General features: G+C 45.4%; 1 protein-coding gene across 2 annotated transcripts in view; it reads right to left on the bottom strand.

Annotated features, from left to right (window-relative positions):
* Positions 1-26,921, bottom strand: part of BAG5 (BAG cochaperone 5) — a 56,057-nt gene extending 29,136 nt beyond the window's left edge. The window contains exon 1 of one of the 2 annotated variants that reach the window (XM_077467594.1): positions 26,780-26,921. The gene's annotated coding sequence lies outside the window, so the exon portion shown is untranslated. Of the gene's footprint in view, positions 1-12,792; positions 12,935-26,779 lie in introns of those variants that run through there. The other variant, XM_077467595.1, reaches the window with a different exon arrangement.
* Between the last annotated feature and the right edge of the window lie 2 nt (positions 26,922-26,923).

The following is a 26,923-nucleotide window of genomic DNA, read 5'->3' as shown; positions in this document are numbered from 1 at the left end:
TCACAGATGTATGCCACTATGTTTTAAAACCAAGACGACAGGGACCAAAGGATTGCACTGATGCTCCCACCCCACCGGGCGCCCACCGCTGGGCCACACGCCCTAACCAGGTATCACACTGCAAAAGATCCCCTAGTGATTGCTAGAGCCGAGGAACACAAGGGTCTTGTGGAGTCTGATATAAAGACAACCAGGAAGCACGGCCCAATCTATAAAAGTGCAACAAATTATATAACAATAAAAATAAGAGCAATGTCATCCGGGCATCCTATAGAAGGAGCATATGATCCACAAATACATCCACACGGGAAAGTGGAGGATCAGATAGCAAGATAAAATTGGGTCTTACGTTGTAGATGGCAATTGTAGAAGGTTGTGGGAGCTCTAGGAGGCACAGTAAATAGGAGACCACAAATGGACACAGCCCGCAATCCTATCTTACACAAATGGTAAAAATTTAAACCTAAACACTACAGAAATTGCAGGACTAAGGGGTAGGCTACATGCTCATTTGTGACTGCAATTGTTTCTAAATTGGCAAAATGCATTTTGTCAGAGAGCAGATCACTATACTCTTAGCATGAAAACTGCCAATAGCGAACTCGACATGTCATCTCCTTACATCGCAGAATTTTTCCTAAGATCCGTTTCCTAATTTTTGGACAGAAACCACCCCAATTCTTGGGGGTGAAGACTGGCATAAAAAACTTTTGCAGAGTGAACTATGATGGATATTCGAATTAAAAGCTACTACCTTTCCAGGGTTAAATGAAAACGTTATAAACCATTTTTGAAAGGTTATGTATCAGGAGGATGACACCGATTGTTGGTATTATATCTAGGTTCCACCCATTTTAATTATTGAGCCTTTTCTCCCTGTTCCACTACAGGGTGAATTATGATGTTTAGTAGCCAAGATTTATTGAAAATTCTGTTTCTCTTGTTTACAATACTGATCTGTTGATATGTTTATAAACAGACCAAAGCAGTGTTTTGGTCCTCTGTGTTTAGGACCAGTATTTGCATATGACAACCTGTTTTCCAATACATATGGCCTGCGCTGGCATTACCCTCTGCTGTCTGCCCATTGTTGCGGTCTGCTGTCCAGCATGGTGTGTATTTTCACTCTGCCCAGCACACCCAATTGGCGTGGCCGTTTTCATGCCCATCCGCTGGTGTGGTTCCATCCTCTGTTTCAGGAACCATGAATCAGACCAAGACAGAAGTGCAGTGAAAAAAATAAATAAATCACACTGTTTATTAATAATAATAAAAATAAATAATGGTAAAAGGTTAACGGAGCAAACATGGTCAAAACATGGCTAGAGTTTGGTAACCGGAACGGATAGTCAGACAAGCCAGGGCAACAGGGAGCCAGGGATCAGCATACTTCAGAACAGGCCAGGAAATCCGAGAATCAGAATAGTGGAACAGCAAGCAGGATCTGGAACCCAAAGGGACGTCAGCCAAGCAAGTCTGAACAGTAACACAGGGGAGAGTCTATTGATAGGTTGACCGGGGTGAAGGCAGAGGATCTGGACTGAACAGCTTAAGTAGCCAGCAGGACTGACGAGCAGGATATCATCACCATGTGAGGCACTGTGGAAAGATTAGAGCTGGCAATTAACCGACAGCTGAGCGGCCTGCTCGGAGAAGAAAAAAGGCTGAGTCCAGCCATGACAAATTGCTATGTCCTCAGATCACTAGTAAGGTGTCAGGGCTGGCTTAGCCCCTAATTGCCAGCTCTCTTCTCTCTCCACAGTTACCGATGACGCTCGTCTGACCTGCCTATTTAAAGCCTTCCAGCTCATTTCTCCATTGCCTTCACGTTTGGCCACATCACAAGGAACCATCTCCTGCTGTTTGTTTCGAAACTGGCTTGCTGACATCCCTCCTAGCTTCTATCCTGCTTGCAGTTGCTCTCCTTGGATCCCTGACTTCTGGACTGGCTGATTACCAGATCTGGTTTATGAACTTTGGACTGGCTGACTACCCGATCTGGCTACTGGACTCTGGCTATGCTTGACTACGCTTTTTCTATTTACATTATTAATAAACAAGTGTGATTTGATTGTACTTCTGTCTCAGTCTGTTTCATGTTTCCTGACATAAGGGTGCTGTTTGGATGTCCTGTAAGCGGGCCGTTATTGGAATTACGGAAATGACACTTTAGTACTTTGATCTGCTTTACCCTTGTAACCATGTGAATGCTTCTATATTGGGGTTTGCCCTGTCCATTTGCAGTCTCCTGTTTACTGCGCCTCCCTCTAGTTCCCTAGATTTCCATTCTGGTGTACTATATCCATCTAGAGCTCCCACGACCCTCTACAATGTAAGACCCATTTTTTTCTTGCCATCTGATCCTCCACTCTCCCTTGTGGATCATTTGCTCCTTTATAGGATGCCTAGATTACATTTCTCTTATTTTTATTGTTATATAATTTGTTGTTGCTCTTTATAGATTGGACCATGCTTCCTGGTTGTCTTCATGATAGACTCCACAGACTCTTGTGTTCCTCAGCTCTCGTAATCACGAGGGGATCACATGTGGCCCGGCGGTGGGTGTCCGGTGGGGTGTGAGCATCAGCACAATCCTTTGGCCCCTGTGGTCTTGGTTTTAAAAAGAGGGGCATACATGTGATGTAATCTCTGTGACTTGGTTAGTACAGTATTATTTTTGTACACTCATTGTCTGTATATACAATTGTGGCCATGTATATTTATGTCTACACTTACCTTTCAGAATAATTATCTGTATCATCACGTTTTGACACCTCCGAATCAAAAACGCATTAGTTAGCTTTGCCTTCTTATGATCATTTGGCACTATTGCATATACATTTGTATGATTCTCTGTATATTCTACAAAGTTTTTAATACTTTTTGTAATGATAAATGACATTTTAAAACACATTATGTCTATTCAGTGCCTAAACAGTCCCATAAAATAGTGGTAGTTCCAATTTTTTAATGTCACTTGGTATTACCGCAAGAGGTCAAACACACTAAAGTGATTTTTGCGTAAACAAACGCAAGGACTACACTCATTTTGGTCAAATATAAAAAGACGAGGTTGCACCGAATAAATAGATACTTAACACGTCAAACCTTAAATTTCAGTGCGTCTGTGAAATGGCGACAAACTATTGTCCCCTATATTTTCTACAGGCAGCTCTTCGAAAACCCCTATAGTTTAGTGTTACCGAGGCGGTATTGCTCTCACTCCAGCGTGCATAGTAACATGTGTATTGCAATTGACGTTTTCCCGCATAGACACCCTGCCGCATGCGTTTTGGTTTATATGTGTGTATATGTGGGGGACCTCAATTTTTATTGGGGGGGGCAGAATTTATGTGCTTGGGTGTAACTTTATTTTATGCAAAAAGAAAAATTGTTTTGCTTAACTTTTTTTTTATTTTTTTCCCATCACAAAGAGGACTTTGAGGCCCCCCCACCCCCATATTTATGCATGATTTTAGGGTCACATGTACACTTTAATGAGACCCTGCATGTCTATTTTGGGCTCCACTGAATGTATTGCAATGTAAATCGCATTGCAATACATCCCTTCCCCGCTCTGCTAGCCAGGGACACAGAGGCTGACCCAGAAGTGACATCATACACATCACATTACTTCATATGAGTAAAAAGTAAACATGAATTTGAATTTCACATGACTGCATAACTGAAATTAATATTTGCACATGTAAAGGCAGAAGTTTTTTTTATCTTAAAGCGGGATTCCACCCTAAAGTGGAACCTCCGCTGAACGGAACCCCCCCCCCCTCCGGTGTCACAATTGACACCTTTCAGGGGGGAGGGGGGTGGAGATACCTGTCAAAGACAGGTATTTTCACCCACTTCCGGGCATAGACTCCCACGGGAGTCTACGCCATTTCCTGCCCTGCCGCGCTGTCTGCTGGGACACACACGGGTCCCAGTGACAGCGCGGAGATTTCCTATTACGCGGTGCGGCTCGCGCATGCGCAGTAGGGAACCGGGAAGTGAAGCCGATTCGCTTCACTTCCTGATTCCCTCACCCAGAATGGCGGCGGCAGCAGCGGAGGCCCATGGCATCAATATCTAGTAAGTAACTTTGCTACATGTATTGAACTGGATGGACTTGTGTCTTTTTTTCAACCTAACTAGGGTGTGATAGATGGACAGATGGTTTTTAAAAGATTAGTGAGAACGTATATGTCTTTGACACACTCTTCTTGGAATCATGTCTATCTGTATCCCTGCATTCATCCACTATCTTCAGTGTTCGTATAAAAATATGCATGTAATGTGTTTTATGTATGGTTTAATGCATACCTACACCCAATTGAATGGGTTATTACCACGGTCATGAGGTTAATGACTGTGATATTGGGTTGCTTATAATTACCTGGTCCTTTGGTTATCGGGTTTACAACAGCCTTCTTTGCTGTACTGTGCGACGCGTTTCCTGTCTGCCTGTGGGTGCTTTTGACGGAAAATGGCTTTACCTACCTGTGTGAGCGGGAGAGCAATATCTCCTTTTTCACATTTTTTCTTATATACACATTTGTATGAAGACTCTCATGCTTAGTACACAGGTGTTTCTGCCAAAAATAACGCCACGGGTATTTTACCAAAGCACATACACACGCGTTTACATTTATTGAAAGCTTTTAAAATGACTTTGTTCTTAAAAGATTTTCCTGGGTGGGATTTTTTTTTATGAGTCTAGGTTCTCATTGTGTTACATACGTATCACCGTTAAAACATCTGGTTTCTGATCTTTATGGGATTGCTTTATCCCTTTTTTCTAAAGAGTTAACTTTGGGTTCACGTGAAGGAGAAGTCTGGCTGACTCACCTTAATATCAATCTAGAACATCGTGTCACCTGTAATGGGTGTTCACGATTCTCAATTAAGCCAATTTATGGTCTTATTTGCTTGCATAAGTCTTTGTCATTCTTTTAAAACTTAGCTATAAATAAGCACCTGCCTTAACGGTGTGAAACGCGTCAGTGGTTTTATCCTTGCTGTATGGATTTATAACAATAAATCGTTTTTCATTGGAGTGCGGCCATCTGGACCTTTTTGTTTTGTTCTCATATATGGTTGCGTTTTGAGCGGCAACCACACCTGAAGAGGGGAGAGATCACTGGAAACAGATATCTGGAGCGGGTTCTCTTTGTTACAGGAGGTTTTGTGTTCTGCCTGTAGAAGCAGCTCAATGTTGTCCTATGTGTCCATACACATTAGGACGATTACAGGCATATTTTGAGCTCAACGTTTAGAGGCAGGAAAATAAAGAACCCCTATGGATTTGCGTTTCTGATTGTAGCTCATTGCAGAAAAAAAAATTTGTAAAGCTCTCCTAAACGGGTCTAGACTTTGTACAAAAAAAAAATACTCTATATGAGCGTTTTTTGCTACCAAGAGAACGGACATTTTTTTTTAAGGCCAGCGTGCCTGGAGCCTTAATGTGACCTATAAACTTGACAACTCCGTTGAACAACAAACTGAAATCTGTTAGGTGGAGGGAAGTAAAAATAAAAAACAAATATGGTTGCATAAGTGTGCACCCCCTTAACCACTAGAGATCCGCGCTATAGCCGAATGACGGCTACAGCGCGGACCTGCTTTGCCGGGACTACGTCTATTGACGTCGTCCCGTGCACGAGCGGCCTGCGTGCCCCCTGAGGGGCGCGCGCAGCGCGCTCTGTGATCGGCAAATCTATGAGACTCGCCTGATCACGGATCCGAGCAAGGGGTCGATTCCGACCCCTTACCACGTGATCAGCTGTCAGCCAATGACAGCTGATGATGTGACAAAACAGAGCCGGTAATCGGCTATTTTTCCTCCGATCACGGCCAACTTATCAGTGCCCACCTGCCCCAGCCAGTACCAGCCAGATATTAATAAAAGTGCCACCCAGCAGTGCCATACATCAGTACCCACAGTGCCACCTATCAGTGCCCACAATCTGCCTCAACAACAGTGCTGCACCTCAGTGCCACATATCCGTGCCCATCAGTGTCATCTACCAGTGCCCAGTAGTGCCACCTATCAGAGCCACCTATCAGTGCCACCTATCAGTACCCATCAGTCCCATCTATCAGTGGTACCTATCAGTGCCCCTTAGTGCCACCCATCCGTGCCACCTATCAGTGCCATCTTATCTGTGCCCATCTTTGCCCATCAGTGCCGCCTTATCTGTGCTCATCAGTACTGCCTTATCTGTGCCTATCGGTGCCAATTTATCTGTGCCTATCAGTGCCGCCTATCAGTGGCCACCAGTGCTGCCTCATTACCGCATTTCAATGAAGGAGAAAAATGACTATTATTAAACGTGATTTTTTATTTTGTATCTTTTTTTGTTTGTTTAGCAAAAAATAAAACTCCCAGCTGTAATTAACCACTTGCCGACCGCCGCACGACGATATACGTCGGCAGAATGGCACGGGCAGGCATATGGGCGTATATATAAGTCCCTGCCTGCCCGCGGGTGGGGGGCCCGATCGGGCCCCCCCCCGGTGCCTGCGGCGGTCGGCATTTCTTCGAGAGCGATCCGGGATGAGGGGGCGGCCATTCATTCATGGCCACCCCCTCGCGATCGCTCTCGACGAATGGAAATCCCCCGTGACATCACTTCCTCTCCTGTAATGTAAACACAGGAGAGGAAGTGATGTATTCTCTCCTCCGTGTCGGTATTTTCCGTTCCGACACGGAGGAGAGCGGATCGGTGAGTTGCACCAACACTCTACACACACAGTAGAACATGCCAGGCACACTCACACCCCCCCTTTACCCCCCGATCACCCCCCCAATTACCCCTGCCCCCCAGTCACAGTGACACCAATGTCATTTTTTTTTTTTTTTTTTGCATTGGTGTCATTTGTGACTGTAATAACTGTTAGGGCAGTTAGAGTTAGCCCCCTTTAGTTCTAATGTACCCCCCTAACCCCCCCAATAAAGGTTTAACCCCGTGATCACCCCCCGTCGCCAGTGTCACTAAGGCTGGGTTCACATTGCAGCGGTTTATGAGAACGAATGTGATTCGCACCGCACTGCAGTGCAAATCACATCCGATCTCTGTGCGATTCGAGTTCAGCCATTCGCCGCACCCGCCACACCCGCCGCACCCGCCGCAAATTCGCACGGGACCCTTTTTTTGGCCCGCAGCAGAATCGGATCGCATGGGTGTTCACACCATGCGATCCGAGTTTGCAGATCGCACTGCGATATGCGAACTGATCTGGGGGTGTCAGTAACATTTCACTGACACTCCCAGCAGTTCGCATAGGGCAGTGTGAACTGCCGCCGGGAGGCATGCGATGCGGGAACCCGCCGCGGATTCGCGGCGTTTCCGCATCGCTCCAGTGTGAACCCAGCCTAATAAGCGATCATTTTTCTGATCGCCGTATTAGTGTCACAGGTGACGCTAGTTAGGCAGGTAGGTATTTAGGTTCGCCGCAGCTTTTTATAGCGCCAGGGACCCCCATATACTACCGCATAAAGCCCCCTGATTGCCCCCTAGTTAACCCTTTCACCAGTGATCACCATATAACTGTTACAGGTGACGCTGGTTGGTTAGTTATTTTTTTATAGTTTCAGGGCACCCGCCATTTATTACCTAATAAAGGTTTAACCCCCTGATCACCCGGCGGGTGTCATTTGTGACTAATAACTGTTAGGGCAGTTAGGGTTAGCCCCCTTTAGTTCTAAGGTACCCCCCTAACCCCCCCAATAAAGGTTTAACCCCGTGATCACCCCCCGTCGCCAGTGTCACTAAGGCTGGGTTCAGATTGCAGCGGTTTGAGAACGGATGTGATTCGCACCGCACTGCAGTGCAAATCACATCCGATCTCTGTGCGATTCGAGTTCAGCCATTCGCCGCACCCGCCGCAAATTCGCACGGGACCCTTTTTTTGGCCCGCAGCAGAATCGGATCGCATGGGTGTTCACACCATGCGATCCGAGTTTGCAGATCGCACTGCGATATGCGAACTGATCTGGGGGTGTCTGTAACATTTCACTGACACTCCCAGCAGTTCGCATAGGGCAGTGTGAACTGCCGCCGGGAGGCATGCGATGCGGGAACCCGCCGCGCATTCGTGGCGTTCCCGCATCGCTCCAGTGTGAACCCAGCCTAATAAGCGATCGTTTTTCTGATCGCTGTATTAGTGTCACAGGTGACGCTAGTTAGGCAGGTAGGTATTTAGGTTCGCCGCAGCTTTTTATAGCGCCAGGGACCCCCATATACTACCGCATAAAGCCCCCTGATTGCCCCCTAGTTAACCCTTTCACCAGTGATCACCATATAACTGTTACAGGTGACGCTGGTTGGTTAGTTATTTTTTTATAGTTTCAGGGCACCCGCCATTTATTACCTAGTCTCACTAGTGTACCCCTAAATTTAGGGGTGTCTACTTTCCAAAATGGGGTCATTTGGGGGGGGTTTGTGCCATCTTGGCATTTTATGGCCTTCAAAACTGTAACGCCCTTAGAAAGCCTGAAGGCGGTGCTTGGTTTTCGGGGCCCCGTACGCGGCTAGGCTCCCAAAAAGTCCCACATATGTGGTATCCCCGTACTCAGGAGAAGCAGCAGAATTTATTTTGGGGTGTCATTTCACATATGCCCATGGCATGCGTGAGCAATATATCATTTAGTGACAACTTTGTGAAAAAAAAAAAAAAAAAAAAAAAGTTTGTAATTTTCCCGCAACTTGTGGCAAAATATAAAATATTCCATGGACTCAACATGCCTCTCAGCAAATAGCTTGGGGTGTCTACTTTCTAAAATGGGGTCATTTGTGGGGGTGGGTTTTGTGCCATCTTGGCATTTTATGGCCTTCAAAACTGTAATAGGTAGTGAGGAGTGAAGTCAAATATTTACGCCCTTAGAAAGCCTGAAGGCGGTGCTTGGTTTTCGGGGCCCCGTACGCGGCTAGGCTCCCAAAAAGTCCCACATATGTGGTATCCCCGTACTCAGGAGAAGCAGCAGAATTTATTTTGGGGTGTCATTTCACATACGCCCATAGCATGTGTGAGCAATATATCATTTAGTGACAACTTTGTGTAAAAAAAAAAAAAAAATTTTTTTTTTGTCATTATTCAATCGCTTGAGGCAAAAAAATAAAATATTCAATGGGCTCAACATGCCTCTTATCAATTTCCTTAGGGGGTCTACTTTCCAAAATGGGGTCATTTGGGGGGGTTTTGTACTGCCCTGCCATTTTAGCACCTCAAGAAATGAGATAGGCAGTCGTAAACTAAAAGCTGCGTAAATTCCAGAAAACGTACCTTAGTTTGTAGATGTGACAACTTTTGCGCAAACCAATAAATATACAATTATTGACTTTTTTTTTACCAAAGACATGTGGCTGAATACATTTTGGCCTAAATGTATGACTAAAATTGAGTTTATTGGATTTTTCTAATAACAAAAAGTAGAAAATATCATTTTTTTTCAAAATTTGCGGTCTTTTTACGTTTATATCGCAAAAAATAAAAATCGCAGAGGCAATCAAATACCATCAAAAGAAAGCTCTATTTGTGGGAAGAAAAGGACGCAAATTTTGTTTGGGTACAACATTGCATGACCGCGCAATTACCAGTTAAAGCAGCGCAGTGCCAAAGTGTAAAAAGACCTCTGGTCATTTACCAGCAAAATGGTCCGGTCTGAAAGTGGTTAAATACCACCAAAAGAAAGCTCTATTTGTGGGAAAAAAATGATAAAAATGTCATTTGGGTACAGTGTTGTATGACCGCGCAATTGTCATTCAAAGTGCATCAGCGCTGAAAGCTGAAAATTGGTCTGGGCAGAGAGGGGGTTTAAGTGCCCAGTAAGCAAGTGGTTCAACTAATACTTTGCTGAAGCGCCTTTTGATTTTATTACAGCACTCGGTCTTTTTGGGTAGGAGTCTCTCTAGACTTGGCAATATTTGCCCACTTTTCTTTGCAAAAATACTCCAAATCTGTCAGATTGCGAGGGCATCTCTTGTGCACAGCCCTCTTCACATCACCCCACAGATTTTCAATCGGATTCATGTCTGGGCCATTCCAAAACTTTAATCTTCCAGTGAAGCCATTCCTTCGTTGATTTGGACGAATTCTTTGGGTCGTTGTCATGCTGAAAGATGAAGTTCCTCTTCATGTTCAACTTTCTAGCAGAAGCCTGAAGGTTTTGTGCCAATATTGAGTGGTATTTGTAACGGTTCATAATTACCTCTATCTTGACTAAAGCCCCTGTTCCAGCTGATGAAAAAGAGCCCCAAAGCATGATGCTGACACCACCATGCTTCACTGTGGGTATGGTGTTCTTTTGGTGATGTGCAGTGTTAATTTTTGCACCAAACGTATCTTTTGGAATTATGGCCAAAAAGTCAACCTTTGTTTCATCAGACCAGAGCATATTTGTCCACATGCTTTTGGGAGACTTCAGGTGTGTTTTTGCAAAATTTAGCCAGGTTTGGCTTCCGACTGGCCACTCTACCCCATAGCCCAGACATACGAAAAATATGGGAGATTGTTGTCACATGTATCACACGGCCAGTACTTGCCAGATATTCCTGCAGCTCCTTGCTGTAGGCCTCTTGGCAGCCTCCCTGATCAGTTTTCTTCTTGTCTTTTCATCAATTTTGGAGGGACGTCCAGTTTTTGGTAACATCACTATTGGGCCATATTTTCTCCACTTGACGATGTCTGTGTTCCATGGTATATCTAATGCCTTGGAAATTATTTTGTACCCTTCTCCTGACTGATACCTTTTAACAATGAGATCACTCCGATGCTTTGGAAGTTCTCTGTGGACCATGGCTTTTGCTGTAGGATTCGACCAAAAAAATGTCAGGAAAGACCTACTAGAACAGCTGAATGTTATTTGGGGTTAATCAGAGGCACTTTAAATGATGGCAGGTGTGTACTGACTCCTATTTCACACGAGGTTGAATGTGATTGCTTAACTCCGAGCACAGCTACACCCCCCAGTTTTAAAGAGGTTGTGCACACTTATGCAACCACATTATTTTATTTATTTTTACTCCCCCCACCCCTAAAAAATTTGTTTGTTTTTCAATTGAGTTGTACAATTTATAGGTCCAATTAAAAGGTGGAAAAAGTTCTGAAAGGATTTGTCTTCGTCTCATATTTTTACATCACAGAAACCTGACATTTTAACAGGGGTGTGTAGACTTTTTATATCCACTGTAGCAGTCTTGTAACTTCTATCAGTGTCCGGTCGAGCACTGGTTAAAGCTTGTAGGAGTCGTTTTCATTCTCTTCTCACTGTTCTATGATGCTGAATGACCCCCTGGCCCTCTGTCTGGCCCTGTGCTGATCACATGCACCCTCCCAAGAAAAAAAAATAAAAATAAATAAATAAAAGCAGCTCTCTAGCAATACACACCAAACTGAGCATGTGCGGAGTGCCTCCTAGGACTGATCAGCAGATGGATTGCGGACAGTAAAAGAAGGGGAGGATCAGAGAAGACAGGATCAAACAGCCTTTTTACATAATGCGCAGGATCAACCCCTCAGGTCAGAGAGTAAGTATACCAAACATGAATTTACTGATTATACTGTTGTGGGTTTAGTAACACTTTAATGTTTATTTTTACCTTAATGTATTCTGTGCATTAAGGAAAAAAATAAAAACACATTTGCATGGTCAGCTCCCTCCCTAAATGCTTACCCGAGCCGGATCTCGACCCACTGCTGTGCCCGAGGGCATTGTTGCTGCTCTCTTCTTCCTCACTGGGCATGTTGGCAGCAGTGGGAGCGATTAGCTTCTGCTGCTGTCAATCAAATCCTTTGGTGAGGGAGCAGCAGGGCATGGGTCAAGCCGCACTGTGTGTCAGTAGATACACACAACCTGGCTCAGAATCGAGCCCATAAGTCTGCACCCCCCCCCCCCCCGAGCAATCAGCTTGCTAGGGGGGCAGACACACAAGTAAAAGCGGACAGTGCCAGTGAGGGAACCCAGAAGAGGAGCTTCAAGAGGAAGTAAAGGCTATATATAAAAAAAAGGCAACCTGCAAGGCAAAGGCATAATGAGCTAGTATGCATAGCATACTAGCTCATTATGAAGTACTTACCTGAGAACGAAGCCCCCGAAGCAGTCCTCCGTCTTCAACGCTGCCATATATCCCGGAGCGACTTCTGGGTCTCGCTGCTCCGGCGAATCACAGCTGATTCGCCGGAGCCGCGACGACGTCACTCCCGCGCATGCGCACGGGAACCGACACGAGCGGCATATCGCAGTGATCTGCGGTCGGCTTGGCGCGCCTGCGCATCGCAGTGCCTGTCTTTTTCTAAATATCTCCTAAACCGTTTAGGTTTAGGAGATATTTCTTGGACCTACAGGTAAACCTTAATCTAGGCTTACCTGTAGGCCAAAGTGGTTTGTAAGGGTTTACAACCACTTTCGGGGGCTGCTCTGTGCAAAACCATTGCACAGAGCAGGCAAGTATAACATGTTTGTAAAGTTAAACATTTTTGTTTAAATAACAATCACTTTAAATGTACCAAGGCACTGGAGTTTAAAACCCTTTCTTCATTATTGGGGTAAATTTCCACACCGAATCGGAAACTCACATATGATGCTTACTGAAAGCTTTACCTACAGAATGCACTCTCCAATATTAAGTATAATCTCCTGTCCTTTAATAAGGATTAGTATACACATCATCTCTGCAAAGCTTTAACATGTCAGCACTAGCCGTGGAATGTACCACGTTCAATTTTATCATTAAAAAAAAAAAACTGCTTTCTTACATACATATTCAGCTCTCCCTACAGAGGTTATTCCTTACCTACCTGTAAAAACAGGTATCTCCGTATGTGTGACAGGGTACTGCCTTGGTGCGGAGGTGTATCCCCGATTGTGCTATCGGTACAGCTAAACAGGACCTGTCAGTGAAGCTTGTGCCACACTCAAGGAGATGCTTCCTCCAAGAGCCTATGTGCTGCAAGGCAAGCGTGCGCTCTACTAAGAATATAAATAGATCTTTGTCCGGATTCCACCTGAAAGAGGCTGAGCTTGTTCTGTGAGAGTTGGGTAAGGTGTTGATCAGGGTGGAGCACAGCATTGTTTTTGGAGCAGGATCTGTCAAGCTGCTCAGGTAGGAATAATGACTTTTGGCTCATGTTAAATTCCAATGAAATCAGATATTGATTGCTCACAGATGATTATTTGCTAAACTAATTATTTGGAAGCATCCTTGGAGAGAAAGATAAAAGATGAATAAACAAGTCTGCAATTGCCTCTTCTCTGAACTTAGGTCTCACAAGCACTAACGACCCCTGACCTTTACCTTTACCTTTTACATAAGGGCAGCTGTTGCAGCTCTGTCCTGCCTTGCTCTGCAGCAACAGATCACTAAATAAAAAAGAAAAACGATTCCCTTCCCAGATTAAAGTCGTTCTAAAGGCTGAAGGTTTTTTTTACCTTTACGCATTAAGGTAAAAATACCTTCGGCGCCAGGGCCGTCTTTAAGGCAGGGCAAAAGGGGGCAGCTGCCCTGGGCCCTGTCATTGTTGTGGGGCCCAAAGCAGCTGCCTCATACTTGCCAACTATCCCAGTTCACATCCCCTTGTCCATTGAGGTTTTAGTCATGTGCTGTGTCCTGATAACTCAGTGTGAAGTGCTGCTACTAATGCTGCCCAGCTCTGACCTATTGTTGTGTAGATGACTCACCTGCAGACCCTGTGTTTACATGTAAATACTCGGCATTCATATGTAAATATCAGTGACATGCATATGTAAATAACCGAGGCCAATGGCATTGATATGTAAATAAAGGTAGCATTCATATGTATATCATGCCCCCCCTGCAGTGAGGAGATGATGTGCTGTAACCTATAGAAACCAGTGAGCAGTATTACTGTACAGTAATCTCTAGCAGCCAATCAACAAGCAGAAATCATGTGCTGTAACCTCTAGCAACTAATCAGTGAACCTTAAAGAGTGCTGTAACCTCTAGCATCCAGTCAGTAAGCAGTAATGATATGCTGTAACCTCTGGCAACCAATCGCAATTGCTGCCTGATCTGATACAGTAAACTGATTTTAAGTCTAGCTGCTATTTATTGTATGTCTCAGAGAAGGTGGAGAGTGAAATTGCATGGGGGGAGGGGGGCCCTAAGAAAATGTTTGCCCAGGGCCCAATCAATATTAAAGATGGCCCTGTTCGGCGTGCAGTGCCCCCCCCCCCCCCCCAATTCTTACCTGAGCTTCCTCCGATTCAGCCATGTTCACAATAGCCTTGGCTGTCCCGAGACTCTCCCTCCTCATTAGCTGAGAAAGCAGCGGGAGCCCATTGATTCCCAATGCTGTCAATCACAGCCAGTGAGCCAATGAGGAGAGAGCAGGGGGTGGGGCCGAGCCACGTCTTTGTGTGTCTTATGGACGGATAGAGCAGCAGCTCAGGAGCGAGAATGCAGCAGTGCCCCCAGTGCAGGTGGCTTTCTCTGGGGGGCACTGCTTGAAGGGGAGGAGCGCCTGCAGGGAACCGACAAGAAGGAGGATTTGGAGCTGCTCAAAGCAGGTAGGTATAACATATTTGTGATTTTCAAAAAAAAAACGAAGCTTTAATACCACTTTAATCCCCAGGTCCCAAAGCTGAAGTTAAAACAAACCAGTTGCGGTATCAGCGAGTACTAAAAAAGGAGGGAGAAAGGAGGAAAGAAAGAAGGAAGGAAGCGAAGGAATCGGTACTCTGATGCCGCGTACACACGACCGGACTTTCCGGCAGACTAAGTCTGACGGGATCAGTCCGTCGGACAATCCAATCGTGTGTGGGATAGTCTGATCGTTTTTCGGAAACAAAAACAGACGGACCTAGAAATGGAACATGTTTCAAATCTATCCGACGGACTCAATTCCGACGGACTAAAAGTCAGGGAAAACCGTTTGTCTGTGCGCTGGTCTGACGGACCAAATACGGATGCAAGGGCAGCTATTGGCTATTGAACTTCCTTGTTTAGTCCTGTTTACGTCATCACGTTCAAAACGAACAGACTTTCAAAACGGACTTAGTCCGTTCCTCTGTGGCCAAGTCCGTTCGTTCAGAAAATCAGTTGGAACTCTGCCGCAAACCCATTGGACCTAGTCTGCCGGAAAGACCGGTCGTGTGTATGCGGCATTGCTCGTAAAAAAAAAAAAAAAAATGGTGCATCCCTATATTATTATTTTTTTAAATAACAAAGACGAGGGTTTAGTAACCCTTTAACTACAACCCCTTACCCTAAAAAAAAAAAAAAAAAGAAGAAGAAGTATTAAGAAAATGAATAATATGAATAAAGAAAAAAAAAGCTGAAATACCTAGCAACAAAAGGATGCAATGGATAATTATTATTTCTATTGACTAATAAAAAAATAAAAAAATAAAACACCAAAGCTCAAAAATGCGCAGTTGTACATAATAACGCATCAAAATTGTGTTACAAAACACTGAAAAAAAAAAAACACTCAAAAAGGTGCTACGCTAAGGTGTGAATGCAGCCTAAATTTCCTACTGGATACTTCTTCAGGGTATTTTGCATTTCCTGCAGAGTGCTGCAACTTAGAAGTATGAGAGAAATAGCTAAAAGCTTTTTTGGTCATACTCTTCTTTTTTTTTTTTTTTTTTTTCAATTCCTTTATGTGTTGCAATTCACAGTTTAACAGAAACATGAAAGGACGAGGCATGCTCAGCATTTAGCAGATACATTGAACCTCCCTCAGTAAAATTGTTGGTCAAAAGACCCATCAACACAGCCTGAATAGTCAAATATGAGAATGCAATATGTTTAAACAGGTATATGCAACAGATAGAGTAACAATGTGCAAGACCACACACACCAATTTGGATATGTAAAGCCATGAAACTAGGTTTTAATCGAGACCGTAAATTGTTCCCGAGGAATGAGCTTCCCAGGGACCAGCGGGCCCAGAATGGGAATTAGGTAACGGAGTTAATGTATAATAGGATAATCAGTTGGATATCTGGAAAAAGAATGTACCCAGAACTGGGTTTATAGAAAGGGAAGGGTTGGGATCACGGGGGAAAGGGGAGAAGAAGGCGTTGGGAAATAATGGGGGGAAAGGAGAAAAAAAGTTGGGTATCTCAGATGCGAGACAAAAGGAACTCAGGTAGAAAGGGGGGGGGGGGCTTCGCCAAGGGAGCAGGGCACCTTGAAGGTAGGCATCCAAGTGTCTCGGAAGGTGTCCTCTCGGTTATGCAGGGCAGCAGTGAGATCCTCCATGTCCCCAAGTACATTAACCTTGGAAAACCACAAGGATTTTGGGGGGCAGGCTTTCAGATCTCCAACATAAGGGTATGCATGCTTTAGCCGCATTCAGTAACTGGATCGTGAGGGAAGCCTTATACTTCTTGATTGTACGGTTAGAGAGATGTAAGCAGACAAGCAGCGGGGTTCCCCTCTGGGTCTACGTTAGTCAATTGCATGATGATACCGATCACCTCTTGCCAAAAGGGTCTAAGTTTGGGGCAATCACAAAAGATGTGGAGCATCATTCTGTCTGCATTACCACATGTCATACATCTGACATCACAGAGCTGAACCAGCCACTCCAACCCTCTCAACAGCCCAGCGGTCCAGTGAACACTGGGGGGGCAGGCAGAGCAGAGAGCAATGACTGACAGTCACCACTCTCTGCTCAGTGAATATTAGGGGTTGGGGGGTCATGTGATTGCTCAGTTCTCAGTCTTAAAGCCAGCAGGGCATAGCTGCAGTATCAGACAATGATGCAACCACATAGACGAGTACAGTGCCTTGAAATAGTATTCATACCCCTTCCACGTTTCGTCATGTTGCAACCGGAAATGTAAAATGGATTTTATGTAATAGATCAACACAAAGTGGCACATAATAGTGAAGTGGAAGGAAAATTATAAATGTTTTTTGATTTTTTTTTACAAATAAATGTGAAAAGTGTGGCATGCATTTGTGTTCAGCCCTTTGGAGAAACACCTGTTGCTGCAACTACAGCTGAAAGCCTTTTTGGGATGTCTCTACCAGCTTTGCACACCCAGAGAGTGACACTTTTGCCCATTATTCTTTGCAAAATAGCTCAAGCTATGTCACATTGGAGAGTGTCTGTGAACAGCAATTTTCAAGTTTTGCCACAGATTCTCAATTGGATTTAGGTCTGGACTGGGCCATTTTAATACATGAATATGCTTTGATCTAAACCATTCCATTGTCGCTCTGGCTGTATGTTTAGGATCGTTGTCCTGCTGGAAGGTGAACCTCTTAGTCTGCCCTAGTCTCAAGTCTTTTGCAGACTCCAACAGGTTTTCTTCTAAGATTGCCTTGTATTTGGCTCCATCCATCTTCCCATCAACTCTGACCAACTTCCCTGTCCTTGCTGAAAAAGTGGTGTGCTCAGGGAGGGTGATGTGCAGTGTTAGTTTTCCGCCACACATAGCATTTTGCTTTTAGGCAAAAAAAAAACAGTTTTGGTCTCATCTGACCAAAGCACCTTCTTCCACGTGTTTGCTGTGTTCCCACATGGCTTTTAGAAAACTGAAAATGGGACTTCTTTTGGCTTTCTTTCAACAATGGCTTTTCTTCTTGCCACTCTTCCATAAAGGTCAGATTTGTGGATTGCAGTAGTTGTCCTGTGGACAGATTTTCCCACCTGAGCTTTGAATCTCTGCAGCTCCTCCAGAGTTACTATGGCCTTCTTAGCTACTTCTCTGATTAAAGAGGAAGTAAACCCTGATGAGTTTACTTCCTCTTTCATTCCCTGCAAAGGCAAAGCATAATGGACTACTATACATCGCATCGTAGCCCATTATGTGTCACTTACCTGACACAGGAGCCAGCGATGTCACCACTGTCCCCTGTAGTTCGGCGCATCCATCTTCTCGGTGGGTCTCGCAGCTCCGCCGCTGTCATTCGGTGAAGCCGCAATGATGTCACTCCCTTGCAATGCGCACGATAGGCGAGACGCGAGGCATCTTCGTCATCGAGGATGCCATGCTCAGTGCGCCTGCGCGCCGCTGTCTACGGCGCATGCGCCGTAGACAGCGGTGCCCGTTTTCGGGCAAATATCTCCTAAACCGTATAGGTTTGGGAGATATTTCTTGGACCTACAGGTAAGCCTTTATCTAGGCTTACCTGTAGGTCAAAGTGGTTTGTAAGGGTTTACAACCACTTTAATGCCCTCCTTGCCCGGCCTGTCTGTCAGTTTAGGTCAGGGATCCTCAAACTACGGCCCTCCAGCTGTTGCAAAACTACACATCCCATGCGGCATTGTAAAAACTCCGACATTCACAGACATGACTAGGCATGGTGGGAATTGCAGTTCCTGAACAACTGGAGGGCCATAGTTTGAAGACCCATTGTTTAGATGGACAGCCATGTCTTGGTAGGTTTGCAGTTGTGCCATACTCTTTCCATTTTTGGAATGAACAGTGTTCTGCAAGATGTTCGATGCTTGGGAATTTTTTTTTTTTTTAGAACTTAACCCTACTTTAAAGTGGTTGTAAACCCTGTACAACCACTTTTACCTACAGGTAAGCCTATATTAAGGCTTACTTGTAGGTGCTGGAAATATCTCCTAAACCTCCTTGGTTTAGGAGATATTTACAATAAAGCTATGTGCCGTGCATACTACGGCGCATGCACACTTTAGAAAAGGCAGATCGTGCCGTTTGTAAAGGGGGTCATGCTGTGACTGCCGGCTCCCGCGCACATGTGACTCCGACCAGTCACAGAGCCCGGAGTTCGCGGCCCTGGAAGGAAGAGGGGTGAAGATGGACGCTTGCTGCTAGTGGGGACAGCGGTGACATCGTAGGCTTCCGTTTCAGGTAAGTGACACATAATGGGCTACTATGCATCTGCTTGACCTTTGCAGGGAAATAAGAGAGGAAGTAAAACACACCAGGGTTTACTTCCTCTGTAAACTTCTTCACATTTTTATCCCCGACTTGTCTGGTGTGTTCCTTGGCCTTCATGATGCGGTCTGTTCACTGAAATTCTCTAATAAATCTCCGAGGGCTTCACAGAACAGCTGTATTTATACTGAGATTGAATTACACACAGGTGGACTCTATTTATTATTTAGTTGACTTCTGAAGGCAATTGGTTCCACTAGATTTTAGTTAGGGGTATCAGTGTAAAGGGGGCTGAATACAAATGCCCCCCACACTTTTATATTTATTTGCAAAAAAAATAAAAAATGAAAACCATTTATCTTCCACTTCACAATTACGTGCCAATTTGTGTTGGTCTATCACATAAAATCCCAATAAAACACATTTACATTTTTGATTTAACAAAATGTGGAAAATTTCAAGGGGTATGAATACTTTTCAAGGCACTGTATATGTATGTTTGTTTTTATTAAAGCGGGAGTCCGCCGTTTTTTTTTTAAAAAGCCAGCAGCTACAAATACTGCAGCTGCTGACTTTTAAAATAATGACACTTACCCACCCAGCGCGCCCGATCTCTCGATCGTCTCTCAGGTGCTGCTGCCGCCATCTTGGGTGTGGGAATCAGGAAGTGGAGCCTTGTGGCTTCATTTCCCGGTTCCCTACTGCGCATGCACAATAAGGATGGTCCCCGCTGTCTCTGCAATCCGTGTGTTTCCCAGCAGATAGCGGGGGACCTTCGGAAAGGGCGTAGATTCTGCGGAAAGGGGTGTACCTTCTGCAGATATCTATGCCGGAAGTGGGTGCAGATACCTGTACTGTACAGGTACCTGCACCCCCCTCCCCCCTGAAAGGTGCCAATTGTGGCGCCGGAGGGGGGGGAGGGTTCCAATGAGCGGAAGCTCCACTTTAGGGTGGACCTCCGCTTTAATATCCCATACTTCTCTTTGATCCTAATGATTTAACCTCCAAGCCATGACCCCAAGCTGCTGTGTGCGCTGTATAAATTGTATGTAGTATCAGTTACATACAGTATACAGTGTCCTGGCACAGGGAGACGAGGACTTCCCATCCTACTCCCAAAAGGAAATTAAATTGGGCTTAGCGCTGCTGCCATTCATAGGAAGCTTTGCATTTCATGAATAAATAAAAAAGAAAAAAAAAAAAAGAAAAGCTTCCTCTGATTGGCAGAGGCCACAACGTCATCCTACCGCCTCAGCCAATCATAAAAAGCTCTGGCCACAACACAAAAGGCTTCATCATATCCAGTAAGATGTACAAATAATTAATCTTTTTTTAGACGATATGGGGGTTCCATAAGGAATAGGAGCATATCACCTTACCCAAACTAACATCTGCTTTGGAGGAATTCCAGGTACTAATGAAAAAATAAACGACTCCAAATCGTTTGTACTACATTTTGGATATTCCCCAAGCAACAGTGGCACTATGCCCACAGAACGTCATATTCGTAGGGAAATCTAACACGGTTACATATTTAGGCATTCAGCTCCCTTCCAACCTAAGAGCCCTTTCAGCGCACCTGCATCAGTGGTAAAGTGCCGCTAATGGGTGGCCATTGATTTCAATGGGGAGGGGCGCTTTAGGAGCGGGGTATTTTTTTTAACGTCCTGCCAGCGCAGTGCCCCAGTGTGAACACACTCAGGGAGCATTGAGATGTTTTTCAGGCGCTTTACATGCACTATTTTTAGCCAAAAATTGCCAGAAAACCGCCTCAGTGTGAAAGGGGTCTAACTGAGCTCTGCTCTCATAACTGCACCCCTCTCCTTAGAAATATCTAACAAGACTTGAAAGCATGGGACAAAATATTGCTCTCATGGTTTTAAAGGGCAGCAGTTCTGAAACATGTACATCCCTCCCATGTCTCATGTATGGCTTCCAAACTATCCCAATGCTTCTGCCAAGTTCTTTGTTACCATAAAAGCAAGTTCAGGGCCTTCATTTGGATAAATGCCACCCTTGGATAAGCCTTACACAGTTATTACTGCCCAAAACCAAGGGGCAATAGTTATTTTTGGGTGTGCCAGCTCACAAGAATAGTGGACTGGAAAAATGAACTCAGCCTACAAAGGTGTGGGTGGGTCTTAAACAAGCTTTAATAGCCAAACCTATACCGTCAATGCCTTGATTCAAAACTCAAACATAACCAGGGTTGGATCTGGGAAAATCCTCCTATAGCTAACACCTTGAGATGTTTTGGGATAATTGTAAGTTCCTTGGTGTTTCTTTAGCCATGGGTCCGCCTACCCCACTTCGCTTGAACCCTGATTTTGAACTAGTGATGCCAAACTTTCCAAAGGGCTGGTGGCTGCACACCCAACCTTTTGCAAAAGATCTGCTTTAACTGATCACATACAACCCAACTAAATACACCCGTGGCCATATCTTTAAAGTGGTTGTAAACCCTTACAACCAACTTTGACCTACAGGTAAGCCTAGATTAACCACTTCAATACCAGGCACTTAAACACCTTCCTGCCCAGACCAATTTTGAGCTTTCAGCGCTGTCGCACTTTGAATGACAATTGCGCGGTCATGCTACACTGTACCCAAATGACATTTTTATCATTTTTTTCCCACAAATAGAGCTTTCTTTTGGTGGTATTTGATCACCTCTGCGGTTTTTATTTTTTGCTAAACAAATAAAAAAATACAGAAAATTTTGAAAAAAAATATGTTTTTTTTGTTTCAGTTTCAAATCTTTGTAAATAAGTTTTCTCCTTCACTGATGGGCACTGATAAGGAGGTACTGATGGGCACCAATAAGGTGGCACCAATGAAGTGGCACTGATGAGGTGGCATTGATGGACACTGATATGTGGCACTGATGGGTGGCACTGATGGGCGACACGGATGGGCACTGATAGGTGGCATAAATTGGCACTGATAGCTGCCACGGATGGGCGGCATGGATGGGTATGGATAGTCGGTACAGATGGGCATGGATAGGCGGCACAGATGGACACTGATAGGCAGCATTGTATTATGTTATACTGTACTAATGGATGCCAAGCAGTGCCAAACAATAATGCATGCCAATCAGTGATGCCCATTGTGGGCACTGATTGGCATCCATTATGGGCACTGATTGGCATCCATTGTGGGCACTGACTGGCATCCCTGGTGGTCTAGGGAGGATTACCTTGTGCTGGGCATCCCTGGTGGTCTAGTGACGTCCCTGGCGGTCCAGTGTGGGCATCCTTAGGGGGCTGTGCTGATAATCGATCCGCACACACACCCCGTCAGAGGAGCAGCCGATCGTCTCTCCTCTACTTGCGTCTGACAGACGCGAGTGAGGAAAAGCCGATCACCGGCTTTTCCTATTTACACTGTGATCAGCTGTGATTGGACACGGCTGATCACGTGGTAAAGAGTCTCCGTCGGAGACTCTTTACCGAGATCGTAGTTGCAGGGTGTCAGACTGACACCCGCAACAACGATTGCCACGATGCGCACCCCCGGGGGCGCGCAGCGGCTCAAAATCCTGATCACGTCATATGACGTCCGGTCAGGATTTTGAAACCACTTTGCCGCCGTGTATCTGCTATAGGGCGGGCGGCAAGTGGTTAAGGCTTACCTGTAGGCCCAAGAAATATCTCCTAAACCTACATGGTTTAGTGACGTCATCGCGGCTTCGCCGAATGACAGCGGCGGAGCGGCGAGACCCACCAAGAAGGTGGAGGCTCTGTACTCTGTACTACAGGGGACAGCGGTGACTTCGCTGGCTCCTGTGTCAGGTAAGTGACACATAATGGACTACTATGCGATGCGATGCGATGCATAGTAGTCCATTATGCTTTACCTTTGCAGGGAATGAAAGAGGAAGTAAACTCATCATTATCGGAATGATCCAAGAACTCAACACCTTTTTCTTGACACCAACCTTGGCTCAGATTAAGAAAGTATATCCTTCAAAAAAAAAAATTTTAAAAATAAAGCATCAGCCAGTTAAGAACCCGGTGAGATCACCCTTTTTTTTTAATTATTATTATTCATTTATATATTAAGATCATTCTTACTAGCATTTCTTCACACCTACCTAAAACTTTAAAAACCTAAAACTGTACAGTAATGTATATTCGCGATGGTACAAGGTACAGTCCATGCTGCACAATGCGTTTCCCCGACAGGGTACCTACCGGCCATGTTACACAGCCCAAGTTTCTGTAACATTGTCCAACCACTGCATGGTAATGTTTCTAGGTAGAAGGCACTCTCTTACACATCTGGTGGTCCTGCACATCCATCTCCAGCTACTGGACGAATGTGTATAGCAGTGATGGCGAACCTTGGCACCCCAGATGTTTTGGAACTACATTTCCCATGATGCTCAACTACACTGCAGAATGCATGAGCATCATGGGAAATCTAGTTCCAAAACATCTGGGGTGCCAAGGTTCGCCATCACTGATCTACAGCATCATATTGGCTGTACTGGGCAACACTCCTGAAATTATTCCCAACCAATACCTATTTAATTTCTCCACCCTTTTCAGGAAACATAATATGAAATCATTAAGCATGCACATGATCAATACAGCAATAAGGTGTATACCAGTGCATTGGCTGTCCAAACAATCACCAAGCTTGAAAAAAGCAGTTCATGAAATTGAACAAAATTGTGGAAATGGAGGAACTTCCACATCTAGAACAGGATAGGCTGGACAAACGCATTCAAATCTGGGCTTGTCGGCTGCAATATAAGACCAAAGAAGCCTATAAATGGATTATGGCTCAAAATCGCACTGTAAAGAATCGCATGGGATTTGAACAGAAATATGGCGCAATTTTGATGATGCGATTTGAAGCATTCATTTTTTTTTCCATATCGCACCCACAAGAAAGCCCTTTTTTTCCCCCCACAATGGATTTGGATCGCAAGGGTGTTCACACCTATATGAGCTGATTCAGCCAATTACACTGTGTTTTACCATTTTTGCGGCGTCACTAACTGAAAGCAGAGTCCCAATCAAAAATGGAACTTCCCCTTTTCCGGTTCCTCCTCCCCCCCCCTCCGGTGTCACATTTGGCACCTTTCACCTAGCAGCAATAGGGTCGCTGGTTCAAATCCCGACCACGACACTACCTGCCTGGAGTTTGCATGTTCTCCCTGTGCCTGTGTGGGTTTCCTCCGGGTACTCCGGTTTCCTCCCACACTCCAAAGACATGCAGGTAGGTTAATTAGATCTTGTCTAAAAAAAAAAAAAAAAAAATTAGCCTTAATATGTGTATGTCAATGTTGTATGTGTTTGTAAGCGTGTCAGGACCATACGGGGTAAAGGACCATGCAAAGCCGCAGATGGACTCTGGTGGCAAGAAAGCGCCCTGAGGCGATTCAGTTCGCATAGGTAGCGCTATACAAGTCACTCACTCACCTTTGGGGGGGGGGGGGGTTGGGGGAAGCAGATACCTGTTTAATACAGGTATTTTGCTCACACTTCCGGGCATAGATACCACCCATGGGTATCTTCGCCACTTTCCGTCTGCCCCCTGCTGTCTTCTGGGATACAAACGGGTCCCAGAACACAGCAGGGACCAGTGGGATAGCGCAGCACGAGTCGTGTAAGCGCAGTAGGGAACCAGGAAGTGAAGCCGCAAGGCTTCACTTCCTAAATTCCCTTACCGAGGATGGCAGGGGCAGCACCCGACAGCCAAGGGATAGATCGGCTTTGGTTTCCGACATCGTGGGCACCATGGGCAGGTAAGTGTCCTTATTTTAAAAAAAGTCAGCAGCTGCAGTATTTGTAGCTGCTGACTTAAAAAAAAAAAAATAATAATAATTGGTGTAACTCTGCTTTAACATAGAAAGCCACAGAGGTTTGCATGAACAGAGTGCGATTGTGATGTGGGAAACGCACAGGAATCGCTGCAAATCCTGCACCGCATCAGTGGGAACCGGCACTAAATATAATGATCTTTGTAAAGCCCTAATAAAAATGTACTATGAAAAAAGCAGACATTGTGATCGGGATAAGTACACTAAATGTGGGAACCAGGGACCTTTAGCACAAACCTAATAACCTCTTCTCAGGTGCTCTCCTGGTAAGTGATTAGCTCTTCCACCTAGCAGCACTGGGGTCATTGGTTCAAATACCAACCACGGAACTACCCGCCTGGAGAGTTTGCATGTTCTCCCTGTGCGGATTTCCTCCGGGTACTCCGGATTCCTCCCAAAACTCCAAAGACATGCTGATAGTTTAACTGGATCCGGTCTCAGTTGGCGCTGGTATGTGTATGCGAGTTAGGGACCTTAGATTGTAAGCTCCTTGAGAGCAGGGACTGATGCAAATGTACAAAATATATGCAAAGCACTGTGTAAACTGATGGCGCTATAAAAGTACCTGTAATAAATATGCAAACTCTGACTTGGACAAGAAAAGTCAATAATTGGCTGGTCTCCTCCCACCTCACTATTGACCCTTGAATGCAACAACCATGCTCACCAAAGACAGAGAAATAGACACCCCTTTCACACTGAGGCGCTTTACAGGCTCTAGAGCGCTAAAAATCGCACCCGCAAAGCGCCCTGAAAGAGCCGCTGCTGTGTCTCCAATGTGAAAGCCCCGGGGGGGGGGGGGGAGGGGGCGGTGCGATGGCAGGACATTTAAAAAAGAAAAAGAAAAGAAAAAAGTCCTGCTAGCAGCGTCTTTGGAGCGGTGAAGGAGCCCTGCCCATTGAAATCAATGGGGCAAGCGTGGCTATACCTCCGGCTAAGGGTGAGCTCCGGCGTGTTGGCATGCTCCACGTGCAGAGCGCGCCAGGAAGTCGGCGCAGCGCTGCGCTAATCACAGGCAGTGAGACATCGAGCAGCTGCAGAGATCGGGGCAAAGTCTCACTGCCTGTGATTAGCGCAGCGCTGCGCCGACTTCCTAGCGGGCTCTGCACGCAGAGCGTGCGAACGTGCCGGACCTCATCCTTACCGCCGGCATAGAGCTGCACAATTCTGGCCAAGATGAGAATCGCAATTTTTTTTTTGCTTAGGATAAAAAGCGATCATGATTCTCGCAACGTAAAATCTTTCACATTATACAAAAAAAAAAAAAAAAAGGGGACAGCTTTAATGTTTTTTTTTTTTTTTTTGTGCTAAAACCGAAATTTTAATGCTAAAACCAAAAATGTGGGATGGATTTAGCCGAAAATGACAGATATATATATATATATATATATATATACACGCACGTATATATACACAAACACATATATATAAAAATTGTATTATATTTGACTTTTTAATTAATATCAATTTGTTTTGGGGGGGGGGGGGGGGGGTTATAAGTCATTTCCGAGCAAAACGTGCCTGGGCCCCCGGGAACCCCCCGGGCTCCTGCTTCTCCTTCCTCTTGCAGCTTTATCCATTGGTTTACCTTACTGCCCGGTGTGATGGAGACAACTGCTGTAAAATCACATCCCCCCTCCCCCCAGCGCCTCCATGGCCACATTTATTATGGAATTCCGTCAGATTGCGTAGTCCGACGCCAACACAAACGCTGCTGGCGATGTTAAGCAAACCTCGGACTGCTCCGCCCATCTGAGCCCACCGACGTGAACCTAGAAACGCGTTGGACACCCCGCTGGAACACCCACACAAAGGGGGGCGGAGGGTCCCATTCTTCATGGGATTCATCCATTGTTTTTATTGGCTCTGGCGCTCTCTGCAGAAAAACCGCACGACCGCGGCAGCAGGAGGGGGTTCTGGGTCCAAACCTCTACAGAGGCCACCATGGGAGCAAAACAAGCCTGTGTGACGCAAAGCGAACGCGACAAACAGCGTTAATCAAACCTGTGCTTGGTGGGCACACGGGGGCGTTCGGAGTGCGATTAAACGCCTGCACGCTCGCCAAGCCTGCCCTCAGCTCCATGCCCCCCCCCATCTCTGACGTATTAGAAGCGGCCTGCACTCACCTCACACCCAGTCAGGGTCGCTGGAAGCGCCGGCCACGCCCCTCCTCGGGCTCCCAGGCACACCGCTCAGCGGCGGCTCACCGGGGCCCAACCGTCTGGCATGCAGGCTGCGGACGTCTGCGCAGTTGGCGTTGCCATGGCGAC

The sequence above is a fragment of the Lithobates pipiens genome, unplaced genomic scaffold, assembly GCF_037356315.1.
Source record: "Lithobates pipiens isolate NorthernLeopardFrog02 unplaced genomic scaffold, aLitPip1_a1.2 Scaffold_57, whole genome shotgun sequence".
NCBI lineage: Eukaryota > Metazoa > Chordata > Amphibia > Anura > Ranidae > Lithobates > Lithobates pipiens.
The sequence above is the reverse complement of the archived record's forward strand: the minus strand, read 5'-3'. Positions and strand labels throughout refer to the sequence as shown.